The following is a 24,245-nucleotide window of genomic DNA, read 5'->3' on the forward strand; positions in this document are numbered from 1 at the left end:
TCTAAACCATACCCCGATGCAGCTCTGAGTACTGAGAGGATGGCCTCCAGGACCTTTTTCCCTAGTGTGCTGATGAGTGGCTGTGACTGTCAATGCCCTTTGTGGCTTGGGGAGCGACTATCAGTAGCTGCCTACTCTTTTTGGAGCACACTGTGGGAGCCTTAGGGTCCTGCAGCCTGGAAAACTTAGTGTTTTGTTTGTGTGGGGGTGGTTTTTTTGTTTGTTTGTTTCGGGGTTTTTTTCTCCTCGGTTGCAGGGCTGGCTTTGAAAGACAGTTTCTTTTGTGCAGGGTCTGGTTGAAGACCCTAACCTACTCAGCTGTGCTGTGGATTGTACAGGTGGGAAGAAGCAGGGAAGGGCAAGCAAGGGGAAGAAGCTGCCGGCTGGGTGCCACCCTGAATGGCCTCGTTGTTCTCCAGCTCTCTGGACCTAATTAAGCAACTCCATTTCTACAGGCGATGGCAAAGTCTAATGGCAGCAAAGAGAAGATCACTAACACATGGGGCAGGCCTGTGATGTGGCTTTCTGGAATGAGAGATTGCAGTTGCGAGAGGAGGAGGGAAAGGATGAGAAGGAGTGCGAGGAGCGGAGGGAAGGAGGTCCCTCCGCAGAGAAAGAAGTGGCAGACACAGGAAGGAGTTTTGTTTCCTCCCAGGAATGCTGGGAAGAGCTGGGGAGAGTTTGATTTCAAAGTCCAACAATGCAGCTATGGCATTTGTTTCCAATTCAGCAGGAATGAGCGTATGGTTTGAACAATTCTTTCGAGGTTCCTGGCAGGGGGAATATAACTCATCTCAGCTGGCTGTTTTAGGAGATCAAATGACACAAAAATTTTCAGTCAAAGCTTAGGGTATCCTTCTGGCAGCCAGAGACCATGCACATCTTCACAGATTTGCTATTTGCTCTAATGTGGACCAAGAGCTGTGTGCTGTGTAGAAAACTGCTTGCTTACAAAACAATCTTATTATTGCCAGATGTTGGCTCCCTGCCCACTTTTGCATAATTCAGGCTTTTCTTTGCTCAAGATGTTACAATTTAAAGGTGCTTTAGAAGTTTTATTTTAAAAGCCTTGATAATACTTTTTTCCTTCTTCTTTTTTCCCCTTGCTTGGAGTGGCTCTTCTGTCAGCACATGCTGCAATCCGGTGTATGTGGTATATGTTAACATGTTCAACCAAGAACAGCAAAACTCCTTCTTAGCTCTGCCTCTGGGTTGATTCAAACAAGAATAAAAATATCCATAAGGCCATGCTGTCTGCATCCTGGTGACTCACACATACCAAATACGATGCACATCTTTGTTTCAAATGCTGTCCTACATAGATAATATAGCTTTTGCTTTTTTAATTATTATTTTTTTTAATTTGAAACTGTAGGTAACTGATTATTGTAAGTGTCCAAAGACTGATAACAGATGCTTAAGCCAGGCAAGTGATATACCTCTCTAAGCAAACTTCTTGTGGCTACTGGTGCTTTGCTTGTAGACTTCATCCTTTATCAACAGACCAAATAACTGTCAAAGAAGTGTCAAAATAAGCCTGTGACATATTCCTTATTGAATCTGGAGTGGGTTACCCAAAGCACCAACGAGTAAAAACTATTTTTACAAGATTAGCCTAGCAGGTTACTGGCTGAGTTAGAAATGGGGTGCTTCAGTTCTGCCTCTGAACTTTTTGCTTTACTTGCTTCAGAGACAGGAGTTGCATGGCTTGCCTAATTGCAGTCTGGACACCTAAAATGTGCAGATCTAGGTGAGGCAGATTCTCAAGGCTCCCTTTATTGCCAGCGAAGAGAGGACAACTTCAAGTGCCAGGTCATCCCATTTGAAGGGAGGCAGGCCAAATGGGAAAACCTTCTCCAGAGGCCTCTGTAGGGTGCTATAGGAGGAACCAAGGCAGCCTACTTACAGCTGAGCTTCTTGGTAGCCCATGCCATGCACATGCTTGACACAGTTGTTTGTGCCTAGCTAATGACTTCAGTTGTCCATTTACCTGGAGGACAGACCATGGTCCATCATTTCTTTTATTATACAGTGTACTTGTACTTCCTATTCTATAGCCAGGAAGTTCAACAGTGCTTAGAAAATTGTAGCAACTTAAAGGAAATCAGGCAAAAATCAACACCGTGCATCTGAGAGTCTCCTCTAGTTCTACACCAACATCAGGATAATACAAGTTTGAAAAGGGTAACTGTAAGCCCATTATTTCACCCTGTCTTTAGAGAAGCAATATTGCAAATCACAGGATAATCCTACCAGAAGTGCAGTTATGTGAGCTGGTGGTAAAATATTCTCCCCACACTACCCTTCATATTTAGGGTTTTGAATGAGCAATTCTCACTGGGAAATCAGTTCCAATGTATTTTACCATGCAAGTTCACAATTTTCCAGTGACATCTAAAACACTTTAAAAAAACAAACAAACCAACAAAAACCCAAACAAAACCAAACCCCCTCTTATGCTTAGAATAAACACCATTGTAAGTAATAGAATAAACAAATGATGGAAATAGTTGTAAGAAAAAATAAATTATAATAAGAAGCTATTGTCATTTGGGGACTGAGAGCTAGATTATATTTTACTTATCTAGTGTATTTCTTTCTTTGATTTTACTCAATGGATAGGATTTATTTCACAAAACAGTGGCCTGAAAACATCACAGTGATTACAGCAATGTGAGTGATATGCGCATCTTGGACAAATAGCTGAAATACATAGAAAAATCTGCTATTTTTTTCTTTGAGATGGTTGTGAGCTAGGAGAATCTGTTTACCCAAAATGGAACTTTTGTTCTGTGCTGTCCTATTGCTGTGCACATTATCAGCGTCTCTGAAGGCCACAGTTTGTGGCTAGCAGTAAGGACTACACACTTAACTCATTTCTGAGCATTTTTTTTATTGTATGTGAAAGCATAATTTTTATCTCTGTTGGAGTCTCATCTGTAGCATAAGAGTTTAAAATGTTTCTCCTGATTCTGAGTCTGAATTCCTCGGCCAATATTAATTATGCACTGTGCTGGGACTTGTATGATCAGATGCTGCCCTTTATTTGCCAGTGGGGGTAAAGACTCACTGTGTTTATGCTTCCTGGAGGAGCTAGCTGGTAACAAGATCTGGTTGAAATTAGGCATTTTTATCTTCTTAGATACATTAATATTTGGAAATCCATTTTGGTTTGACTTAAAATGAAAACACATTGTTTTAAGATTTCATGCAAAACAAATTGCTTCAGAAAGTTATATATAAATAAGCAATCATTTGTTTTGAAACACAGGCATTTCAAAACAGATTAAACATAGACCGTTTTGAGAGTTTCTTTTGCTATTTTTTCCATTATAAAAAGAAGATTTGTTTGAGGTGTCATGACATAGTGTATGAATAATATAAAAAGCCCTCCCAAAACAAAATTCCCTTAAAATCAGAGAATTTTCTGAAATAAAGTCATAATGTTTCTCTTTTAAAAGTGTTCTCACTGGAATCAATGCAGTTTTCAAAATGCCTCACTTCAAAGCGAACATTTTGAAAACATTTGGGTGAATGCAGTTGGCAAGAGCTTGTTTTCTGGGATAGATACCGCTTAGAAATAAGAGGCACACACAGCCTTATTGACCAACTGCTCTCTGCTGCTGAAGAGCTATTGAATGAAACATTTTTTGTTTTTTTTTTTTTTTTTATTTCCATAAACTTTGTTGTTTTCGACAGAGAAGTAGAGACATGTTGCAGCAGGCACTTGTTTGGCTGTGGCACTGAAAACGTAAAAACAGCAGAACGAAGTCTGCCAGTCTTTTTTTTTCCTCTGGGCTTTCTCTCTGTTCCCCAAATCTAGCTGGGTGTACCGTTTGTGTGCGGGTGTGCGTGTGCCCACATGCACATGGAGGCACTTGCACCTCCCTGGCATTATCTGGAGTGTGCATTTCCCACCAGCTGGTGCTCATGGCAGGATCTCAGCCATGCTGGTAAATCCTTGTGTGGATATGTAATTGGGGAGAGGGACACAGTACCACTTAGGATGGGCTGGGGACTATCTGGGTTTGAGCTTTAAACATGTCATTTCTAGCCTGTGATACTACAATTCAGTCCATGTGTTGCTACAGGAGGACATATATGCAATGTTCTCTCATAAATGATGGGCATAGGTTATTATCTGATGGAGAAACTGTGCAGAAAAACCAGCCCTTATTTTAATAATATCTTCTTTTTTTCATCCACTTTCAAGTTTAATAGTTCATGATATTGCTTTCCAGAAGTATAGAGTAGCAGATCGAAGGAGGAGGGAAGGTAACAAATAGCTCTGGGTTTTCTTGTTGAGAACCCATTTCACTGGAGCAGATCCTTTAGTTTTACTGCATGCCCAGTCATAACATGGCCATAATAATGATTAGCAATTTCTAGTGTATTTGTAAGATTATGCTAATACTGTTGGGATTATTTGATGAAAGGATCTTTAGAAATACAAAATGTCATCATACAGAAAAATTGCTTGAGCTTACTTTATCATTAAACAATACACTGAAACATAAGCCCCTGTTTAAAGGATCATTTTAAACAGCATTTCTGAGAAAGCCTTTAGGTTTGGAGTTTTCTGAAATGATCAGCACTTTCCTGCTGCTGGAGCCAAAGGTGAATCTCTCATGAGTAAGGCACATGCTAGTGATTTTTCAACATCCCACTCCAAATACTTGCTCGAACTCTTCCCAAACCACAACAGAGCTGAAAAAAAGAAATCTCAGAATTTGTTGAAGAGAAAGGCTTAACCAGCTTTCGCACCCTAAAATCTACTTAGAGTGTTTCTGATTCCTGAAGATGAGACCAGAAGATGTGAATGATGTTACTGTGAGCTATTTTTGGTGTATGTTGGTCCCTATGATACAGGGCAAAAGCATTGCAAGCTCTGTCGACAGCATCTTTTTACAAGAAAGAAGTGGGATTTTTTCTTTGGTGCCTCTGAGTAGCAAACTGCCTGTGTGACACACAAATAATGCAATGGATCTGAAAGCAAAGCATATAATTACACTGGGCATGGCTGGGCCAATTCCTTCCACATTGGGAAACTGTGTGGCTGGGTGCTGGATCATTGGATAGCACAGGCGCTCTCAGAGCACTCTGCATAGATAACTATCTTTACTATTTGTAGGTTAACAAAGGAGGAAAAGCCCCTCAGCTGACAGGTAAAATGAGCAATGATGAACCTTAGTAGTAGTGAAGCTCCCATGCCTTATCTTTTTCAACTCTCTTTGGAGATGGCAAAGTCTTTTTACAAGTAGAGTTTTCTCCTAAAATAGACAGATCTCCTGTGAATCTTGGAAGAAATTATAGGGATCTTGGTGCAGGGTATAAAGATGTATCACAGCTTCAGAGATTACAAATGAGAAATTGGAGTGGGATTGGTCTGCCTAAAAGCAAGCATTTACCTTTTGGAAATCTACAGCAGAAACTAGTCATCCCTGCTCCTTTAGCATCACTTCTAGAAATAGGCACTTTCTAGAGCACAGCCCACATTGTTGGTTTTTTTTTAGATGTCCCTCTTAGGGTGAGATGACTCATAAGGCAACTGCCTACACAGGGGCTGACGAATCCCACCCTTTCCACCGCTGACTCCAACACATATTCCAAAGACCCAGATAGAAGTTGTGTGCTGCCTCCCTCTTAGCAACATGCAAGCTCTCCCTTGCAGAGCTTCTTGCAGAGAGAAGTCAGGGATGGTGCATCCTCTTGGTTTGTTCTCCAGCCACTTGCTGTTGCATGTCCCTCCCACTCTTCCATACCCTGATACCTCAGGGACTTCCAGACCATCCAGAAAATAGGCAGAATAGACAGAAAACATATCAGTTGGTGAAGACAGTTTAATGTGAGCAGAAGGAAAAATTGCCTGAGGCTGAGCAACCCTGACCACCAAAGTATGTCCTAGCCTGCTGATGGTGTTCAGAGCTGATCTGCTTCAGTGCAGCTCTGGGGCAGGCTGGCAGGGCTGTTTGCCCCATTCACAGTCCGCCATAATCAGGCCTCCTGAAGGGATTTGTCTCTCCCTGGGGAAAGCATAAATATGTAAGCAGAAGCTATCGGTGCCTGTGGGGGGGGGGTCCCAAAGTAATGAAGAATCATGCAGGTCCAGATGGTGTAACCCTGAATCTGATAACTGCAGAAGGAATATATTCAGTTTCTTTGGATAATATTGGACTATTTTCCTCATTAAAAGTAATGATACAGTGGTTCGTTCCTTTTGTTTTCAAACTAAGCTGTAAATTTTGTCTGAATTGTGTATGTGAGAGATGCTATCCTTGTTCAACATTTAAGAGGAGACTGACTTGAGGCAGATATATAGACAACCCCTGGATTACTGTCTTCACTACCAGAACCAGGCTCTGGTGTTGGTAATTGATTTAGCAAACTGACTGAAGCTGAGACTGAAGAGGTGAACAAAAAATTCTCAACTCCAGGCTCTTTGAGTAACACCCAGACTAGTAATTTGTTCTCTCTTTCTCTCAGTCGGATTTGGCTTCTAAAGAGGGATTGCACTGAACAGCTAGCATTGCCTGCTGCTGAGGAGCAAATTATTTTATCACAGAGGCTGCTGGTGAAATGTGACCAAAATGATGCAAAGAAAGTTCTCAAATTTAAGGGCTGGAGGAACTTTCTTAATCATGTAGCAAGGCATTCTCTCTAAGAGAAGCAGTAAGTAAAAGCTTGCATCAAGACCAATAATTTCAGTTTGATCTTTTCTTCACCTTCCCAGGAGACTTTCAGTCTCCTATGACTTTCTGGGATGGCATGCCCAGACCTCATCCAGACAAGGAGTCGGGACTCAGCAAGGGTGCACACTAGGATCTGAGAGTCGGAAGTACTCTTGGATCCCACAGTCTAGGCATAGCTTCAGGGAAGATTTCCTTTCCCCTTGTTTTTGGGTTGGTTGGTTTGTTCCACACACACACACTCCCCGCCCCCGCCCCTGGCCCCTTCTTTTTTGCATCTTGTGAACTCTGAATTGAATTGCTACAACTTACTTATGTGAGCAGTTCTGCTTGGTGTAAGTGACCAGTGGGGGGGAATGTGGTATGTTGATCTCACAATGGTCTTTGAAGGAGACAACATTTAGAAACCATTCTAATTTCACACTAATTGTATCCAAGTGTAATTTTGCCAGTGTCAGTGGAGCTGCAGCAACAGGCTTCCTCTTGCTAGTGAAAACTCTTATTAAGAAGGTAGCATCAGATGGAGATGTTTTTGGCTAGGTTGGCATGGAGAAAACTAACAGAAGGCAACAGCTGAACAAGTAGATTACTGAGTTTCTCATCTCCGAGATGGGTGCAGGAAAACTGAAGTTAGAGAACAAGAGGTGTTTTTTTAATTTATTGCAAGAAAGTTAACTATATTTAGGATGCAGAAGTGTAAAAATACTCTAGGAAACTCAGCTGGGGCTGTTAAGCTCTTGGATTCAGGTCAAACCACGAGGTCTGGAGGTGTTTCTCTTGTAGCTATGTCTGGGAGACGTTTGCTTGTGTTCAGGGATCCATTCTCTTTGAAACCAGCACCTTCTCATTCATCCTACTGCACCAGCACTGAAGTAGAAGCTCCTATGATTTGCTAACGTCCAAGTTGCTAAAACACTAGCAGCTTTTTTTCCCAGTGTATGTTTAGTGTGGGCAGATAAAGCCAAGCCACTGCAAGCAGCAAAACTGAGAAGGATTCTTCACTTACATTTTATTTCCTTACTACAATCTGAAGAATAATATAGAACATGCTGGTTTTGCGTGATAAAGAGAAAAACAGTGCAAGGACCTGGCAGCCAAAGTTTTGAAATAGCCATTTATAAACAAAACAAGAGCAACCCCACAACCCAATTTTTGCTGGATGCCATCCACAGTCCTCCGATCAACCTTATAGGTTGTAGACTATGCATCATGCATGGTAAAAATATCTAGCTGTGCTTTCCTCACTTGTGTTCCCAGACAGCTGGAGGCTGGATAATAGTATGCCATTAAATACAATAATAACTCCCAGCAGTGCCAGCATAGAGCCATGTGTTCTAAAGTAGAAAAATTAGAGTGCTTAAATGTTTTAAAACATTTATCTTTTGGCTGGAGAAAAAAATGATCCCTTTTAAATAGCACTGACTGTTGTATTCTCCAACCAGAATAAACAGCCAAGATCTTCTGGCACAGGGGGCTGAAAGTAAATTTGATCTTTGGTGTAATAAAATTAACAGGTTAAAAGCTTATTCTGCTATTATTTCTAATAGATTAGTGGCACCTTGAACTATAGATGGCAAAGTGTGGTTAAACAACTAAAACCTCCCATTGATACAGATGCGTGGATAGAACTGATGACAGAGGTCCTAGATCTAGAGTTTCTTCTTAAAATCTGTTCTTCCACCTTTTACTTATATTTTTTCACTGAAACATGTTTACACTGTGTAAGCAAGGGCAAATGTATGTTATGCATGCAATGGCTGAGGAGAATCAGCCAGTATCATTGCAGAATGCTTTCCTAAACTTATCACAGCTATATCAAAGCATATTTAACAGTCTAAACAACCATAGGCTTTAAAAAAGCATATTGGAAAACTGACACCTTCCCCATGGATTTTTGTTCTATCGGAAAGGCAGTCAGATTCAATTATAATCCCTTAGATTTTTACTAATTCCAGGAAAACTGAAATTGGTATAAATGCTGTGTTCTTTGGGAGAAAAAAGATTTCTTGAGCCATAACTATTTCTTACTTAGACTTCAAATCCTAGATAAAAGCAAAAGCTTTCAGAATTGTAGGGTGTCTTGACAGCAGAAGGCATTTCTTATAATTAAGATTTCTCTATACAAGGCAACTTTTCACAATTTTCTCTTTTTTTCCCTAGCACTGCTCCTCAAGTTAATCCAGTTTGAAAACCTAAGAAATTACATTTTGTTTGTTGAAATCACCCCCCCATCCCCCCACCCCCACCCCCCCCGATCAGTTTGACCTGCTTTCATTGGAATATCTAAAGCATAAGTCAACAGTGGGGAAATAATAATTAAATCCTCACTTTATCACACATTTTTTGGCTTGAATAACAGGCATTTCCCATCTGCTACTGCAGAGAAGGGTCACAAGGGGGGGAAGGCAACTGAAGGACTGTGTTGCACTTGGGTTTTCTAGGGTATGAAGGGAATTAGTCCTCTGGTTTCTCAGCCTTTGGAGCTACCAGTCAGTCTTTCACTTGGAATGGAGTGTGCTCTCTTGCCAAGTGTGAAAAATGTGCTTTGACGTAGAAAGACCTTCTCTTCTTGTGCCCACAGCCTTGCTTATATCTTCAGCAGTTGGTACAAGAGTCTGGGCTAAAACATCATGAGGTGCAAATGATGGGATTTGTGAGTGGGCATTAGAAGTGCTGTGTTTGTTATTTACAAGTTAATAACACTGTTCTTATAAATGATGTATGGATGGATGACTGGTTGCTTAGTGGAAACATGGTCCAAAAGCCAGGCTTGCAAATGAGACAAAGTCACAAAGAATAGTTCTATTTCTGTGGCTAAAGCAATGTACTTCTCAGTGAACTCAGTTGCAAAGTACTTCTACACATAGTATATTTCCACATTTTGTGAATGATTAAAATTCCCCAGTGGTCCAGTTTCTCTCTGCATAGAACAAACACGCTCATTGTGTGGTCCACACATAAGCCCAAACTTACCTGGATATGAACCGAAACCTACATTTTTGCTTGGTCTTTGCATGCAGCTAGTATTCTCCTGTCAGTTATCTGAGTGAATATTTTTGTTTCATCTTCTATGTAAGAATTTTGTATCACGCAATGTAGTATTTGTTCTCCAGAAGGCTGAGTCAAAAGTCTTTGTGAAGTAAAGAAATAGTGGAGAAAAAACCTCAATAAAACCAAATTCTCTCACTATTTTATTCTTCCTGCACTCATTTATCATTTCTAGAGGTAGGTTCATTGGCAGATTTCTAGAAATCTGCCGCCTTAAAAGCTGTATTGTTCTGTTCACGCCCATGTAATGTTTTTCAGAAGCTCTTTAGTGTGAGTGAACCAACAAACATACAAACATTTTTTTATTTCTCTCTTTCAGATAGTTTCTTAGAAGCAGTTTTCAGACCAACATATTTTCTAGAAACTATGCAAGATATGAATCTGAATTACTTGACACAACTGTAAGATGCTCATTGGCAAATGATACAATATGTGTATATGGTATAAACTTCAATAACAGCCGCTCAATATACCCAGATAAAATCAGTAAGATAACCCACTGGTTAGTGATAAACTGATGGTTACCCTCTTGAATTTTTTTATACTGGTATTTTCATTAGTAGATGATTTTATTTAAATAGCATTATCAATGGATTGGGCATGAATAATGAAGTTGTGTTATTATGGGCAGGATTTAGAAACTTGCAGGCATGGCTTAGACAAATGACCCAAAAGTTGCATAGGACTTCTGCTGTTTTTCAAGCACCAGGTTTAAATCTAGATGTTATTTGTAAGAGGGCAAGATTTTTCTTGATGAAAGAAAATGTGATTTTCCAGCTGGGACTGAATATGTTTACTAACTACTGCATGCCTTCTCCTGGTGAGACAGGCCCAGTTCCAGTGCTATTTCTGTAGACAATAGTCCTATTGCATCTGCCTGTAGGGGCTAAACTTTTCACAGACAAAAATGTCATTCAAACAAATGTTTTTTTGTTTATGGAAATTCAGTCACTTGTGTGCGCAATTGTTAGTTCTAGCTATCTACACAGAGAGAAAAATTTGTACAAGAGAAAAGGCTAGAGTTTAAAAATTGACCATTAGGCTTTATACATAATAACAGATAAAACTTTACCCTTGTATACTTGGAGTGTGTATCTGTGTGTAAGGCACTCCTCTCTATTCCTCCCTGCAAATTTTGGATCCACTGGCCAATTTCAAAACAGTTATGAACCAGATCAAAGCGATTGACTTTCAATTCCGTACGTGTGGGTGTCTGGCTAAGGAGATCATCACTGAGGAAAGAGGCATCAGCACAACCTTACTCCCCCTTTCAGGTTATATCAGTTCGGGGGAATATCTCCTCCAGAGAGAGACTGAAAGAACAGCTCAGTTGAAGGGAAAAACTTGACCTTCACTTGCACCTTTTTAAATGTCAGAAGAGTCACTTGGAGATTCCAAACCAGAGGGAAACCCAGCTTTTTTGTTCTGGAATTTGTGATATTGCTCATCACTGTGTTGCTCAGCCTGTTGGGTTATTTAGGAATAAAGAAACCCTGGGAGGATGGGATGCACAGAGGAGCAGTTACCCTTCAGCCAACATGTGGGAGCCCTGGTCAGAGCAGGGATGCTGATGGTTCTTTCCCACCATGACCACAGTCCTCTAAGGTGTCAACATACACAAATAAAAGGAGAGCTGCATTTCCATGTATTAAATGAATTACCCAAGTATGCATACGATTTTTGCTGGAAGTGGTTGTGCTTGTAAGGGAATATAATAATTGATTTTTAACAGACTAGAAATCCTTTTGACATAAGAATTTCTCGTCAGAACTGACACCCCAAAACATTAAGGGCCGTATCTCCAGCTGGGACCTGCTTTTCTTTGCAGTTAAGTTCTCCAGTTCTTTCTGTCTTTTTTTTTTTTTTTTTTTTTTTTTTATTCCCCTCTCAGCACAGACCCCCAAGCAGGGGAACTGGACTTGCCAATGGTGCCTGAACTGCAACATCCATTTACATATTCATATTTTTCTTTTAGGGACACCTATAAGCACACCTTCATTTGTCATGAGCTTATTAAAGCAGGCATGTCTCAGTCCAGTTTTTTATAGAGCTACCTCTGAGTAACCATTGGAAAGGACTGTGACCATGGTTAATATAAGGCACTGACCCTACTGTGTCTTTGTATAGCTAGTATCTTTTTTCCTCACCCTGTCCCTCTGAACCTCTTGGTTGATCAGTGGTGCCATCCAGTGATTTGGGAGTGCTGCACCCAGCCGAGGCTGCTTTGCATGACACTTTCTCCTTGCAAAAGTCACTGAAATTACAGTGTGTAGACAGCCATCCAGGCCCCAGGGAGAGCAAAACTTACACTTTTTAACACGGGATATTGCTGCTGACCTCTAAGTGCAGGCCATGTACTTCTGTCTCCCATGGGAAGTGGCTGAGAGGCCACAGCTACAGAAGACAAGCCCTTCCCACTTCTCAAGCTCCCCAGAGCGGCCGTGCCCCACAGCTAACCCCTCCGAGGTGCTTCCAACTCTGTTCATCCCTGCAGGGGGACTCACTGTTTTAGTAATAGGGACTAGTGGGAGGTAGTACATCAGACTTCTGCTGTTCCTTTGCAGTCATTTTTTTAACTGCAGCTGAGGATGGTCAAGGTGAGGTCATAGCAACAGCCTCCTCTGATGGGAAGTTTTTTGAGAGACAGCATGGAGAATAAGCAAATATCAGTCTAAACCTTGGTAGCCATTAGCTGATGACTGGAGGGGCTAAAAGACCCTAAAGGCTTTTGGAACCATGTTGTAAGGAAAATAATGACTGTGCTATGAAAATAAAGAGAATATTCCAGTGCTTGCACATTTCTGGCAGATTTTCATTCAGATGCAGAAGAAAAACAATTCTGCCTACCCTGAACTTCCTGAAGAAACCTTTGCTTCTTAGCACCTCCTGTGAACTTGCATTGCAAGGAGCCAAAGTGAACTCAGCATAAAAAGATTCAAATATCCCCCCTATCGTGATTAAGTGAGACACCATATCCAAGGGGGAAAATATGCCTCTTGGCCATTTCCCCTAGACTATAAATGCCTTGCATCTCCTCTTTAGCCCTCTGAGTATGTCTTTAGCGTTAACACCTATTAATGGTTATGGGGCATTGGCATAATTTTCAACAGGGTATCAGACCAGAACAGCGCTAGAAAATCTGCCTTGGAGACCCATGTCTGAGTCAACATAACTCTGGGCTCTTCCGAGTGAATCCTCCAGGGATGGAAGACAAAGTGTCTTTGTTTTATTCTTTATGAAGAAAGCCTTTGGGAAGGTTGAATCCATCACTTTGGGACTAGCTCTGGCTTGTGAACTCCCCTTACTGATTTTTTCCTCAATTCATGCAAATTAAGCCTAAACCCATGTAGTTTTAAGGCTAGAATTTTTATTCTACAGTTTTTATGAGAACATTATAGTGGATTTGATGTATCTGACTGAATTAATCATTTTCAGATTTAGAGAAGTTTGTTTTGAAAGACCAGGGAAACCGCATGTCCAAAATGATATAGCTGTTATTTAATTGAGGTCTAACTTGTTGCTACAACAATCAGAAGAAACTTGTGTTGCCAAGGTCTTGCTGATATTGGTACTGCATGCTTTTGACAGCATGAAAGGATCAGGGCTGTGAGCCTGAATCATTATTGTGGCAAGAGGGGCATAACTTTCATTAATTGAATTATCTTTTTTGTCATTGATATTCAGGACATTTTAGTAGCTGGGCCATTCCCTCCCTGCTCACACCTGAATGCAGAAGCAATAAAACAACAGGTTGAACTTAAAGCACTGCAAAGTCTGAGGGTAAAATTTGCAGGCTGGGAATAAAAGGATAGAACTGATGAGGGTCTAATAAGAAAAGCCTCAGCTGCCTTTATGTGATCCATCCATATGCTCAAATACATTTGGATTTTTTTGGGGGGGTTGGCTTGTTGGGGTTTTTTGTTAAAAGATTCAGGAAATAATATTCCTCCAAGCAGTTTTATTCATAAGCATCTCCTCATTTGTTGTTTGATTTTCAAACTATGCTGGGCAGATTTTCTTAAACTTACAGATTGCCTAGTATTTCTTGATAGGAGGGGTGTAACTCCCACAGATGAGTTTGTAAGTGGGAATGCTCACATCAGTAACTGAGGTGACTCCTTAAAATACCCTTCTTCAAAAAATTATTGCTGACTGCAAACTTGTCCACTGGAATATTTCCCAGAAGTTTAGTAATATATGTCCAGAAACATAAAAGAAACACACCGTGTTTGAATGGGTGTTTTCAGACAAGATTTACAATAGTTGCTTTCCGCTGCTTGTCGTGGTCTAATGTTTCACCTGATGGTGTTGCTTTTGGGAAGACAATAAAGCCAAGGCTCTTTATAAAGTGGAGGTTTCCCTTGTAGATTAGTCTAGTGCTTACCCGTGGGCACAGGCTTCAGTTCTGATACTTCTCAGACTGCTTAAGCCAAAACTTAGAGTAAATGACCCAGAAACTCCTTTCCCTCTAATGTGACTTCCCTGAACTGAGAACCACTCTGGACTCAGCATTGTTGAGACTGTGAAGTCCCCTCCCAAAGAATCTCAAAATATCAGCCCTCCATAACCATTTCAGGATAGACGCTCACATAAATGGCATAATATGTTTTGATGTTAGAAATGAAAAACTACCCTTTTCAACAAGAAAAAATATCACAAGCTCTGTGAACTACAGGAAGCTTCTTGATGTAGGTTATGGCTACTGTTTTGGGCAGAGATCTCAACAATGGAAGTTCTGTCTGTAAAAAAGAAAAAGAATGAAAAAGTAAAGAATCGTATCTCTAAAGTATCGTAATTTGTGCAATTGGATGGGCTGTACTGAAGGAGTTGAAGGGAATAATTTAAGTTCAGCTGCTTGCTTTTACTATTTTCCATGAAAGTAGTGAATTAAAAAGATAATGGGAAACTCTGCTAGCTGTATATTTACAAAATGTTTGCAGTTAGTGTTGTATCTCCCATGCCTTGATTCTGCAAAATCCTATTTCTAAATTTGTTTAAACCTTAATACCTTAAAATAAGAAGTACTAGTCAATTCAATTATCTGACAAGTAGCATGGATTCCTCCCTTCTCACAGCAAGTTGATTCAAAGTTACTTAGGTCTTAGTAGTCAATGTTACATTTTCTGATTCCAACGTTGTTTCTTCACTCCTTGCTTCCTTCTCTTGGAGGTTTGTCTAATGTATTTCTCTGTTTGGGTACATCATATAAAATCATACAATTCATTAATAAGGAATTACTTTCTTGCTTTTCTCTTTCAAGAGATTGGAATTGACATTAGGGCAACCAGTCATCAAACACCAACCCTTGGCATTTTGATTTATGGATCCCATAGGTTGTAATCAACTTGTTGCACATGGTAGCACTGGAATGCTGTACCCTTTTAGACGTAATAACTTCACCCATGAAGAGTCATTATGTCTGTGGCAGCTCAGAGGTAGAAACTGGGAGGTCAAAGATTATTGGAAAGACACCTCCAGAAAAGGTCTCCGCTTTTTCTTTCCCTTGAAAATGTTTTTGAAAACCCATAAAATTGCTTCGCTTTTGCCAAATGACCTGTGAAATAACCATCCACAGCTGTGGTTGTAAGAAAAATTACGTACCGCTGCTGGCACTCACATTGATCTGATGAAATCTTTTTAATGTGAAATCATCAAGCCTTTGAAAAGATGAGCTTGTGCATCATGAAAGAGCGTGACACACATTTTGGAGGAACAAAAGATCACTGCCATCAACAGCAGCAACTATTGAAAATAAGGAATATAGATTTCTGGGAATGTATCTGAAATTACAGATGATCTGCTTCAGAGATTACTCTGGCACAGCAACAGAAAGTCATATGCACAATATAGAAACTCTCTTGCTGGAAGAAACTCTGCATAGAAACTCTAGTCCAACTTAGTCTGTGGAGACGACCAAATTACAGTTCAAATTGTGGCTTGGTAGATTCTGATGTATATTGAGGACTCATTTATGCCCTTTTTTCTATCAGAAGCTCAAGATGTGAATGAAAGGTTTATACAAATAGCAAGGCTGAATTGTGGAGGCTGTTTACTTACTAAACTGTATTGTACCTCTTTCTTGTTTGTTCATTGTGTCAGAACTATGCGAGGAGTTCCCTTGAGAGGAGAGCTGAAATTTTTGATGCTCTTTTATCCTTTTTTCTTTCTCTGTGTTTTTCCATTGTCTTTTTGATCTCTCCTCTTTGCAGCCTTTCCAATTAGCAGTAACGTGTTACAGGCTCCATGGTTGTTTCTTCGATGAAACCAATGCCATCATCTGACACCAATCAGCTACATCAATGATAAAGGTGAATGTTTGATATCTTGTAGTCCAAGGTTCATGTCCAGCTTGAGGACATGAGCAGAAAAATGGAGGAACTTCAGTTGATTTGCTGGCCTTAGCTTATTTTTTGTTTGCCTCAGGAAAGTTACCTTTGTGAACATCTTTTGTTCTTCTAAACTCTTCTAAAGCATGGGCTGTTGGATTCTGCAGTGCATTAAATGTGCCCAGTGTGTCACACATAAGCACAGCACATGGTTCTACTGATTAACAGAAGAGAGTGGAAAACAAGCCTTGTGTACACCACCAATGCAGATGGCTACACTCAGGCAAATTTACTGCCAGGCTGTTACCAAGTACGTACCTCACAGCCATTTGCTCTTGCACTGCATGCCTGGGACTTTCTGGCAGTGATCAGAAGATACCTTTTTGATTTCCAGGTTTAAAACTGGAAATTGGTAGCTAATGTTTTCCTGTATCTGGGGCCTCCAACATAAGAAGGACATGGACCTGTTGGAGTGAGTCCAGAGGAGACCCACAAAGATGATCAGAGGGTTGGAGCACCTCCCTTATGAGGACAGGTTCAGAGAGCTTGGGGTTGTTGAGCCTGGAGAAGAGAAGGATCCAGGGACACCTTATAGCAGCCTTCCAGTACCTAAAGGGGGCCTACAGGAAGCATGAGGAGGGAATTTTTACAAGGGCATATAGTGATAGGACAAGGGGTAATGGCTTTAACCTGAAAGAAGGTAGATTTAGATTAGATGTAAGGAAGAAGCTCTTCACAGTGAGGGTGGTGAGGCGCTGGCACAGGTTGCCCAGAGAGGCTGTGGATGCCCCATCCCTGTCAGTGTTCAAGGCCAGGTTGGATGGGGCTTTGAGCAACCTGGTCTAGTGGAAGGTGTCCCTGCCCCTGGCAGGGGGGTTGTAACTAAATGATCTTTAAGGTCCCTTCCAACCCAAACCATTCTATGACTCTATGATATGTGTAATTTATCTGGTAGCTGCCTTTCTTCTGATTTCTTTTTTGCCAGTGCATTTACCAGCTGGCAGAAAATCTTGCTCACTGTTTGAGAAGTAGCAATGAACGTGTTATAAACTCCCCAAACTCAAACAACGCTCAGAATGTGCTGAGACAAGAGAGAGACAGAGAAGGCAGAGACACACAAACACTGACCTCTCTTCATGCTGCCTGCCTGTGACTTACAGGATCCCAGCCATGAGCTGGGATTCAAACCAGAGTTTAGAGGTTAATAGGCTAGGAAGGATGACTGGGTCCACTTTTGCCTTCCAGATCATGGGAGGGTAACTTTTCAGAGGTTTTTCTCAGAAACAGAGCACCTTTCTTTTATTTGGATCTCAGGAAAGGTAGAGCTGTGAAGCAGAGTTTGCTTTCCTTTCTGATTCCCAGGGAGCATGTGATAAGGAGCTTAGACCCATGCATCTCCCTGTCTCCCAAGGGCAGAGAGGAAACGGCAGGTCTCCTCTCCGACCTCCTGCCTCTGAAAAAACAGGACTTTAGGAACTTTCTGCCCTGCCATCCTTGCTCTAGAGAGCGAATCTTGGAGTCCAACCCCAGGAGCACAGTGCTCTGTGGGATGGTCGTGCTACTTCACAGCAGCTTCTCTGGGAATGAAATAAAGCGGTGTTGCAGGTGAGCTTCTGTTGGAGTATCCATGGTAAGCCCCAAACTATTTTGAAGCAAACATACAGAAGGCCTTAGTGATTGCTACAGCATAGTCACACGGAGGTTTTAATGCTTTCTCCATGCTTCAAGTTTGATGGCAGTGAGTTTTGGATACATACCAATAATTGCTCGTACTTGCAGGCTGTCTACAAAAGCAAGTTTAAATATCAACTCAGCTAGATTCAGTTGCCTCTGAAGCAGAAATTCTGTGTAGCCCTCACTGGTTGCTGGAGTAAAGTGGTTGTAAGCAAAATCTGGATAAAATTTTTTGAATCTATTTTTCCTTTAACTGAGGCCTACATTCATTTAAAGACATGTTACCTTGTTGGAAAGATATTGATGGATGCTCTCTCCTGGTACTTGTCTCTTGTTCTTTTTCTCTCACCTCTTAAATTGGTATCATTTCTAGGTTGCTAGTGCTGGCAAGTGCTGAAATACTGGAATACTCCAACCTAAACACGTGTGAGTAAATAATGACCACAAAATTCTTGCATCCAAAAAATAATCTAGATTAGGTTGTTTGGCACCTAAAAGAGTCCAGGGATCTCAGTTTCAGGCATCAACATGAAGCTGTTTCACTTCAGCTACTGACCTCCCCTGTGTAGGCCATGGTGGAGCTCTTTGGGAATCATCAAGTTCAGCCAGGACTGAGCCTCTCTCTTTTGCAGAGAAATCTCCATTAGCAGCTTTGAGAGTATGTGCATGCATGTTGTCAGTGTAGCATCCCTACTGCTGTCATCTGGATCTTGGCCAGGCTGGGCAGGGCAGGATAGAGCCCTTGGTGGTGGTGGTGGCTTAGGAAATCACAAGCTCTCTGAAGGACTGATTCCAGACCTGGAGTCTGGCCCTTCCTCTGGTCTGGGAGCTTTGGGCCATGCTCAGATCCCCATCATAGCACCTTGCCCTGTGCTGTGTGGATGTAAAAAGCATTGGAGATATTAGGCCTACTCAGGATGGGTTTTGAAATGTGCTTTGTTGATATAAATGTCAATAGGGAAGGAGACACTGCCATCCTGGTTTCTCAGCGGTTGTGGGTTAAACTGATGGTGATTTGTATTCTCCCTCCCAAGCCAACTCTCCGTCACTTCATAAGATGAGTAATAAAGAGGTAAGTGGAAGATACTTCATGCAAATTGCAATATTTCTCATCAGGTGAATCTGTGCTGTGCACTGGCCCATCTTATTCTGAGAGCTTGTTATTTTATAATATTGCTTAATACGATACAGACTGGGAGTCTGGCACGTGTCATCTCCCCCACTCCCTTGTTGTGTTTTGAGAGCAGGGCAGTCCCCTTTCTCTAAGGACTCACCAGGTCATGCTGTGGTAGCCTCACTAAGTAGTGGGGACACTCCCCTGGGAGAAGAGTTCTGGTCCAGGTACTGCTTATGCCTTCACCTACTGGCAGCTGGAAGCAAAATGACAGTTTACTTCTATTTGGAAAGTAAGCACTCAAAGTTGTGTAGAAAATCAAACCGCTCATTGCCATCAAGCAGCACATCTAATTTAATTGAAAATTTGCTGGAGTATTACCAGAAAGACTGGCCAAATTATCAAATTCCTGGTTCGTGGGAAATTCTGACATTTGGTTTTGCTCTGATTTGGAATGAAACCAGTTATTTTGAAATTACCCACAAAAGAGAAGTTTATAAGGAAAAAATAGGAATAGGAAACAATGACGCATGGTATTTCCAAAATAAAATATGCTTCCCAGGACGTGCTTCTTTCCAGCCTCGCTGCTGCCTCTTACGGAGCAGCACGTCAAGCCAAGGCTGGGAGCTTACACTTTGGGACTGCCGACTTCAGCCAGGTCTCCCAGCATTACCAGGCTCCCAGTTTGATGGCAGTGTGCCTGCGATCCCTGTGTCCCAAGCAGCCCACCAGGGTAGCTGGTAGGAAGCCAAGCAGCTTTCCAGTGGAAAACTACCTGTGGTTTGATGTTGGTTCATTGAAACAGATATGTTTTAATATGAACCTTTCTGGCTCTGACGAATCGGTGTTTTCCAGTGAAATGACATGTCATCAGAAATCTCAAGACCAGCTCTAATTGCCACTTTGATGACCGGAATCTTTATTGACCAGAGTCCCATAACTTCCTGGCAACCACCAAAGAGCTTGAGCAGAAAAAAAAAACAAACAAAAAAAGCATATTTCATTTTGTACTCAATAGCTGTGAAATTTGCAAGGCCATTTCTGGGCAAGTGTGTTATGAAGAAAGTTCCTGCCTTCAGGCAGCAATGCTGGGTACACACCCCCCTCCATTTCAACCTTATCGCTGCTGCATTAGCTTACAACCGCCTGAGAAACATGGCGTTCCTACCTCTGAGAAGACAATGGCCCCATTGCCCAATGAGGGACATTGTCCAGGTCTAATTGGAAACAGGAACTCGCTCACTAGAGCACTATTTATTCTTGTTCTTACAGCCCAAGATTTCAATAGTCTTTTTTCATTGTTTTTATTGTTATAATAGAGAAGGCTGTTTATTGATTTTTCTACTATCTGAGTGTTGGTATACACAGAGACTTCCCACTCCTAATGAAATGGAGCCTCCTAAAACAATAATAAAAAATAACAACAGCCTCACTCAAGAGTGAAATAATTGTGGCCAGAATCGTACTTCAGTGAAAATGTTCCCCCTTCTGAATGTGCCGCCAGAGACTTTCTGTGGTCTGACAGTGGACCCACAGTCTCTGTGGTGGGGAGAGGACTTCTCTCCCTAGGCAGCAGAGTGCCTGGGCCCTTGCTGGGGCTGCTCCTGGATGGATTCTCCCCTCTGAGAGCCAAATTTCTCTCTTGCTCTAAGCTCAGCTCCACTTTGGGCAGCGATTGGTGTGGGTAGGTGGGGCAGAGGCAGGCTGGTGGCCGTGGTGGCTGGGTCCCCTGCTTGGACTCCTGTGGCTCTGTGGACTGGTGGTGCTGCAGAAGGAACGCCGAATGGGAAGGACTACGGAGAGAACTGTATGGGTACAAACCCAGTTTCTGTTTCCAGAAATATAAAGTTTTTCCTCCTGATTTTTATCGGAGATCTAGAAACATGAATTCACAGAAATTTGGGAGCAACTGATACCTTTCCTTTTTCCCAGATTTTGCTCTTCCAGTTTCCTTGCTTCCTCCTTTGCTTTCCAGATTAAAAACTGACTTCACCCTCAAATCTGAAACAATCCATCTCCAGATCTGACCTCATTGGATGAAACCTGTGTCTCAGGAGAACATCTCAATCTTTTGCCAGTATGTCTAATGCTACTTTTCTGTTCCAGAAATGTTGGCATCGGCCAAGACTTTTTTCTAAACCTCTTTTTAGGAGTTGCAAATGCTCAGGGCTGAAGACCACTTGCTAGATACAGGTCAGTACTGAAAACAGCTTGCAACCATGTTATTTTCCAAGGAGCTCATCAAGACAAGAACATAAGAAGCAAAATTCCTCTTAGAGTGCCCAGCAGTAGCCTCAGCATTTTGGCAAGGATATGTACAGACCACAGTAGCACAATGTAGCAGTGTGTGAGGGCAGATTTGTTACTGGAATTCGTCTAATCACAGCAGTAAAAATGGTCAAGTCACTCTGCTTTGTAGTCATCCTGCTTCCAGTACCCCAAAAGTCTCTCACATGTCTATAACATAGCTCAGTGTTCAGGGAGGTGTTGCTTCATCTAACCAACTTTTGTGTGGGTATGGGGTGAAGTGGCAATGCAGCTCCATCACTCCTATGCCTCCTCTGGAGTACCTGTTTCCCCAATAGGAAGGCATCTGATTTGTGTTTCTCTCAGAGAGGAGATCCTTTGCTTACTTTCTCTGTTCCAGCAAGGACTAGACCCAAACTAAATCTCACTGAAGCTAGCTCTTGCTGTTTTAGCTTGAGGCGACTTTCTAGCAGGAGCTTATAAATCCAGGTTTAGAATTTGCCCAGTCAAATGCCCATTTGGCTAATGTGTAAAAAGGTGTTTTCCTAACACTAACATGGTGATTATCACATCCACAAAAGCCCTGCTAAACTCCCGCTGAGTAGGAACCAGGTGTCTGAAGGCCCCTTGCAGATCTGGCCTTTACTGCCATGATTCAGTGGCAAAAAAAGCTCAAGGTCCTATGGAATAAGGTGCAAAGCAATGGTTGTCAACTTGTGTTTAACTTTGAATGTTACTGCAAAACCTGATGAACCAGAAATAACCCTTAAAAAAGGGTTAGTATGGTTTAATTTGAATTGCTTAAGATTGTTTAGGATTACAGTCTCTATCTCCGTTTCTGTAGATAAAAGTCCTGACAATAACAAGGTTATTGTTAACTCTACTGGAAAGTATAGTGCCTTCTATGTATATATGTGCTGGGATTGGTGTATCTGTGTAATGGCTGATAGTTCTCCTGATTTCTGGAGACTAGAAGGATGGTGTACATTACATCAGCTGTGTGCAGTCAGTTGGTTGCATTGTCCATCACTGTTTTATTAATCCAGGCCAAAATGGGCTGAAGAGAACCTAAAAACTCCCATGTATGTAAATGAGCTTTAGGTTAGTGTGGTGGGTTGACCCTGGCTGGAGGCCAGGTGCCCACCAAAGCTGCTCTATGACTCCCCTCCTCAGCTGGACAGGGGAGAGAAAATATAATGAAAGGTTGTCCTGGTTTCTGCTCGGATAGGGTTAACTGTCTTCCTAGTAGCTGGTACAGTGCTATGTTTTGGGTTCAGAATGAGAAGAATGTTGATAACACACTGATGTTTTCAGTTGTTGCTAAGTAATGTTTAGTCTAAAGTCAAGGATTTTTCAGCTTCTCATGCCCAGCCAGCAAGAAAGCTGGAGGGGCACGAGAAGTTGGCACAGGACACAGCCAGGGCAGCTGACCCAAACTGGCCAAAGGGGTATTCCATACCATGGGACTAGATATAGGAACTGGGAGTGGGGGCGGGGAATCGCCGCTCGGGGACTAACTGGGTGTCGGTCGGCGGGTGGTGAGCGATTGCCCTGCGCATCATTTGTACATTCCAATCCTTTTATTACTACTGTTGTCATTGTATTAGTGTTATCATTATTAGTTCCTTCTTTTCTGTTCTATTAAACTGTTCTTATCTCAACCCACGAGTTTTACTTAATTTCCCAATTTTCTCCCCCATCCCACTGGATGGGGGGGGAGTGAGTGAGCGGCTGCGTGGTGCTTAGTTGCTGGCTGGGGTTAAACCACGACAAAGGTTCATGGGTTGAGATAAAGACAGGGGGAGGTCACTCCGCAATTACTGTCATAGGCAAAACAGACTTCACTTCGGGAAAATTAATTTATTACCAGTCAAATCAGAGTAGGGTAATAAGAAGTAAAACCAAACCTTAGAACACCTTCCCCCCAGCCCTCAACCCCACTCCCGGTTCTCTCCACCTCCTCCCCCCGGCGGCGCAGGGGAACAGGGGATGGGGGTTGGGGTCAGCTCAGGGGATGGGGGTTGGGGTCAGCTCCCCACACCTGGTCTCTGCCGCTCCTTCCTCCTCGGGGGGAGGAGGACTCCGCACTCGGTCCCTGCTCCACCGGGGGGTCCCTCCCGCAGGCGACAGTCCTTCATGAACCTCTCCAACGTGAGTCCTTTCCACGGGCTGCAGTTCTTCATTAACTGCTCTAGTGTGAGTCCCTTCTATGGGGTGCAGTCCTTCAGGCATAGACTGCTCCAGCATCGGTCCCCCCATGGGGTCACAAGTCCTGCCAGCAAACCTGCTTCTCAGATGGGGTCAATACATGGTGTGGGATGTCAGATTTGTTAGATTGTTTGGAAACAATCCTTTTTCCTTTTAATCTAGAAAAGCCATCCATAATGAGTTGCAGGATTGTGCTATATGTCTTGGGAAAACAAAATGGCCCTTTAAAGAGGGACTCACCGACAAGCGCTGAAAGTCTTGGGTTCACTCTATGGAAACAGTCAGACTGATTCTCTGCTCAGAAGTTAATTGGTATAAATGATAGAGGAACCAGCCTCTTTCCTTGGCCTCATATTTCCAAATATCACTTGGAGCCAAATCGAGACACTGCACAACGGGTGTTTAAACACACTTGTCCCTATTCCTCGCCTTGCTAGAAGCAATGTCTGGAATACAGGTTGTAAATCAGGTCCTACAGTGATTGATCCATGTGCCAGCAACTGAAGCGTAAAAATAGCAGTATGGTTGAAAGGACATAAAAAAAGGGAAAACAGACCATTATTATTTCTGAGCTCAAGGGAAAGAGCCGTTGAATCTGACATGCTGTCCAAGTCTGAGTAGCCCTGGCCTGTCTAAAAAGCACAGACAACTGCTTTGCTCCCTCCTCTGCAGCTGTGTGCCCTCTGTAAACAAGAAGCCGGCCCCATTTTCTGGCCTGTGAACCTGACATCCAGAGGTCTGATTCCTTTCAAGAACTTCTCTCGAACCTCTTTGTGTGCTCTAAATCAACTCCTGCATTTCTCTGGCTGTGAAATAGCATATTGGCAGAGCAAATTGCATCTTTGCGCTCTCTGATGCCTTCATAAAAGCTGCTGACATGCCAGCCATATATTTGAAGCACTTTTCCCCCCTTATCTTTTGCTGGGGGGAACACTTCTGTGG

The sequence above is a fragment of the Accipiter gentilis genome, chromosome 27 (genome assembly GCF_929443795.1).
Source record: "Accipiter gentilis chromosome 27, bAccGen1.1, whole genome shotgun sequence".
NCBI lineage: Eukaryota > Metazoa > Chordata > Aves > Accipitriformes > Accipitridae > Astur > Astur gentilis.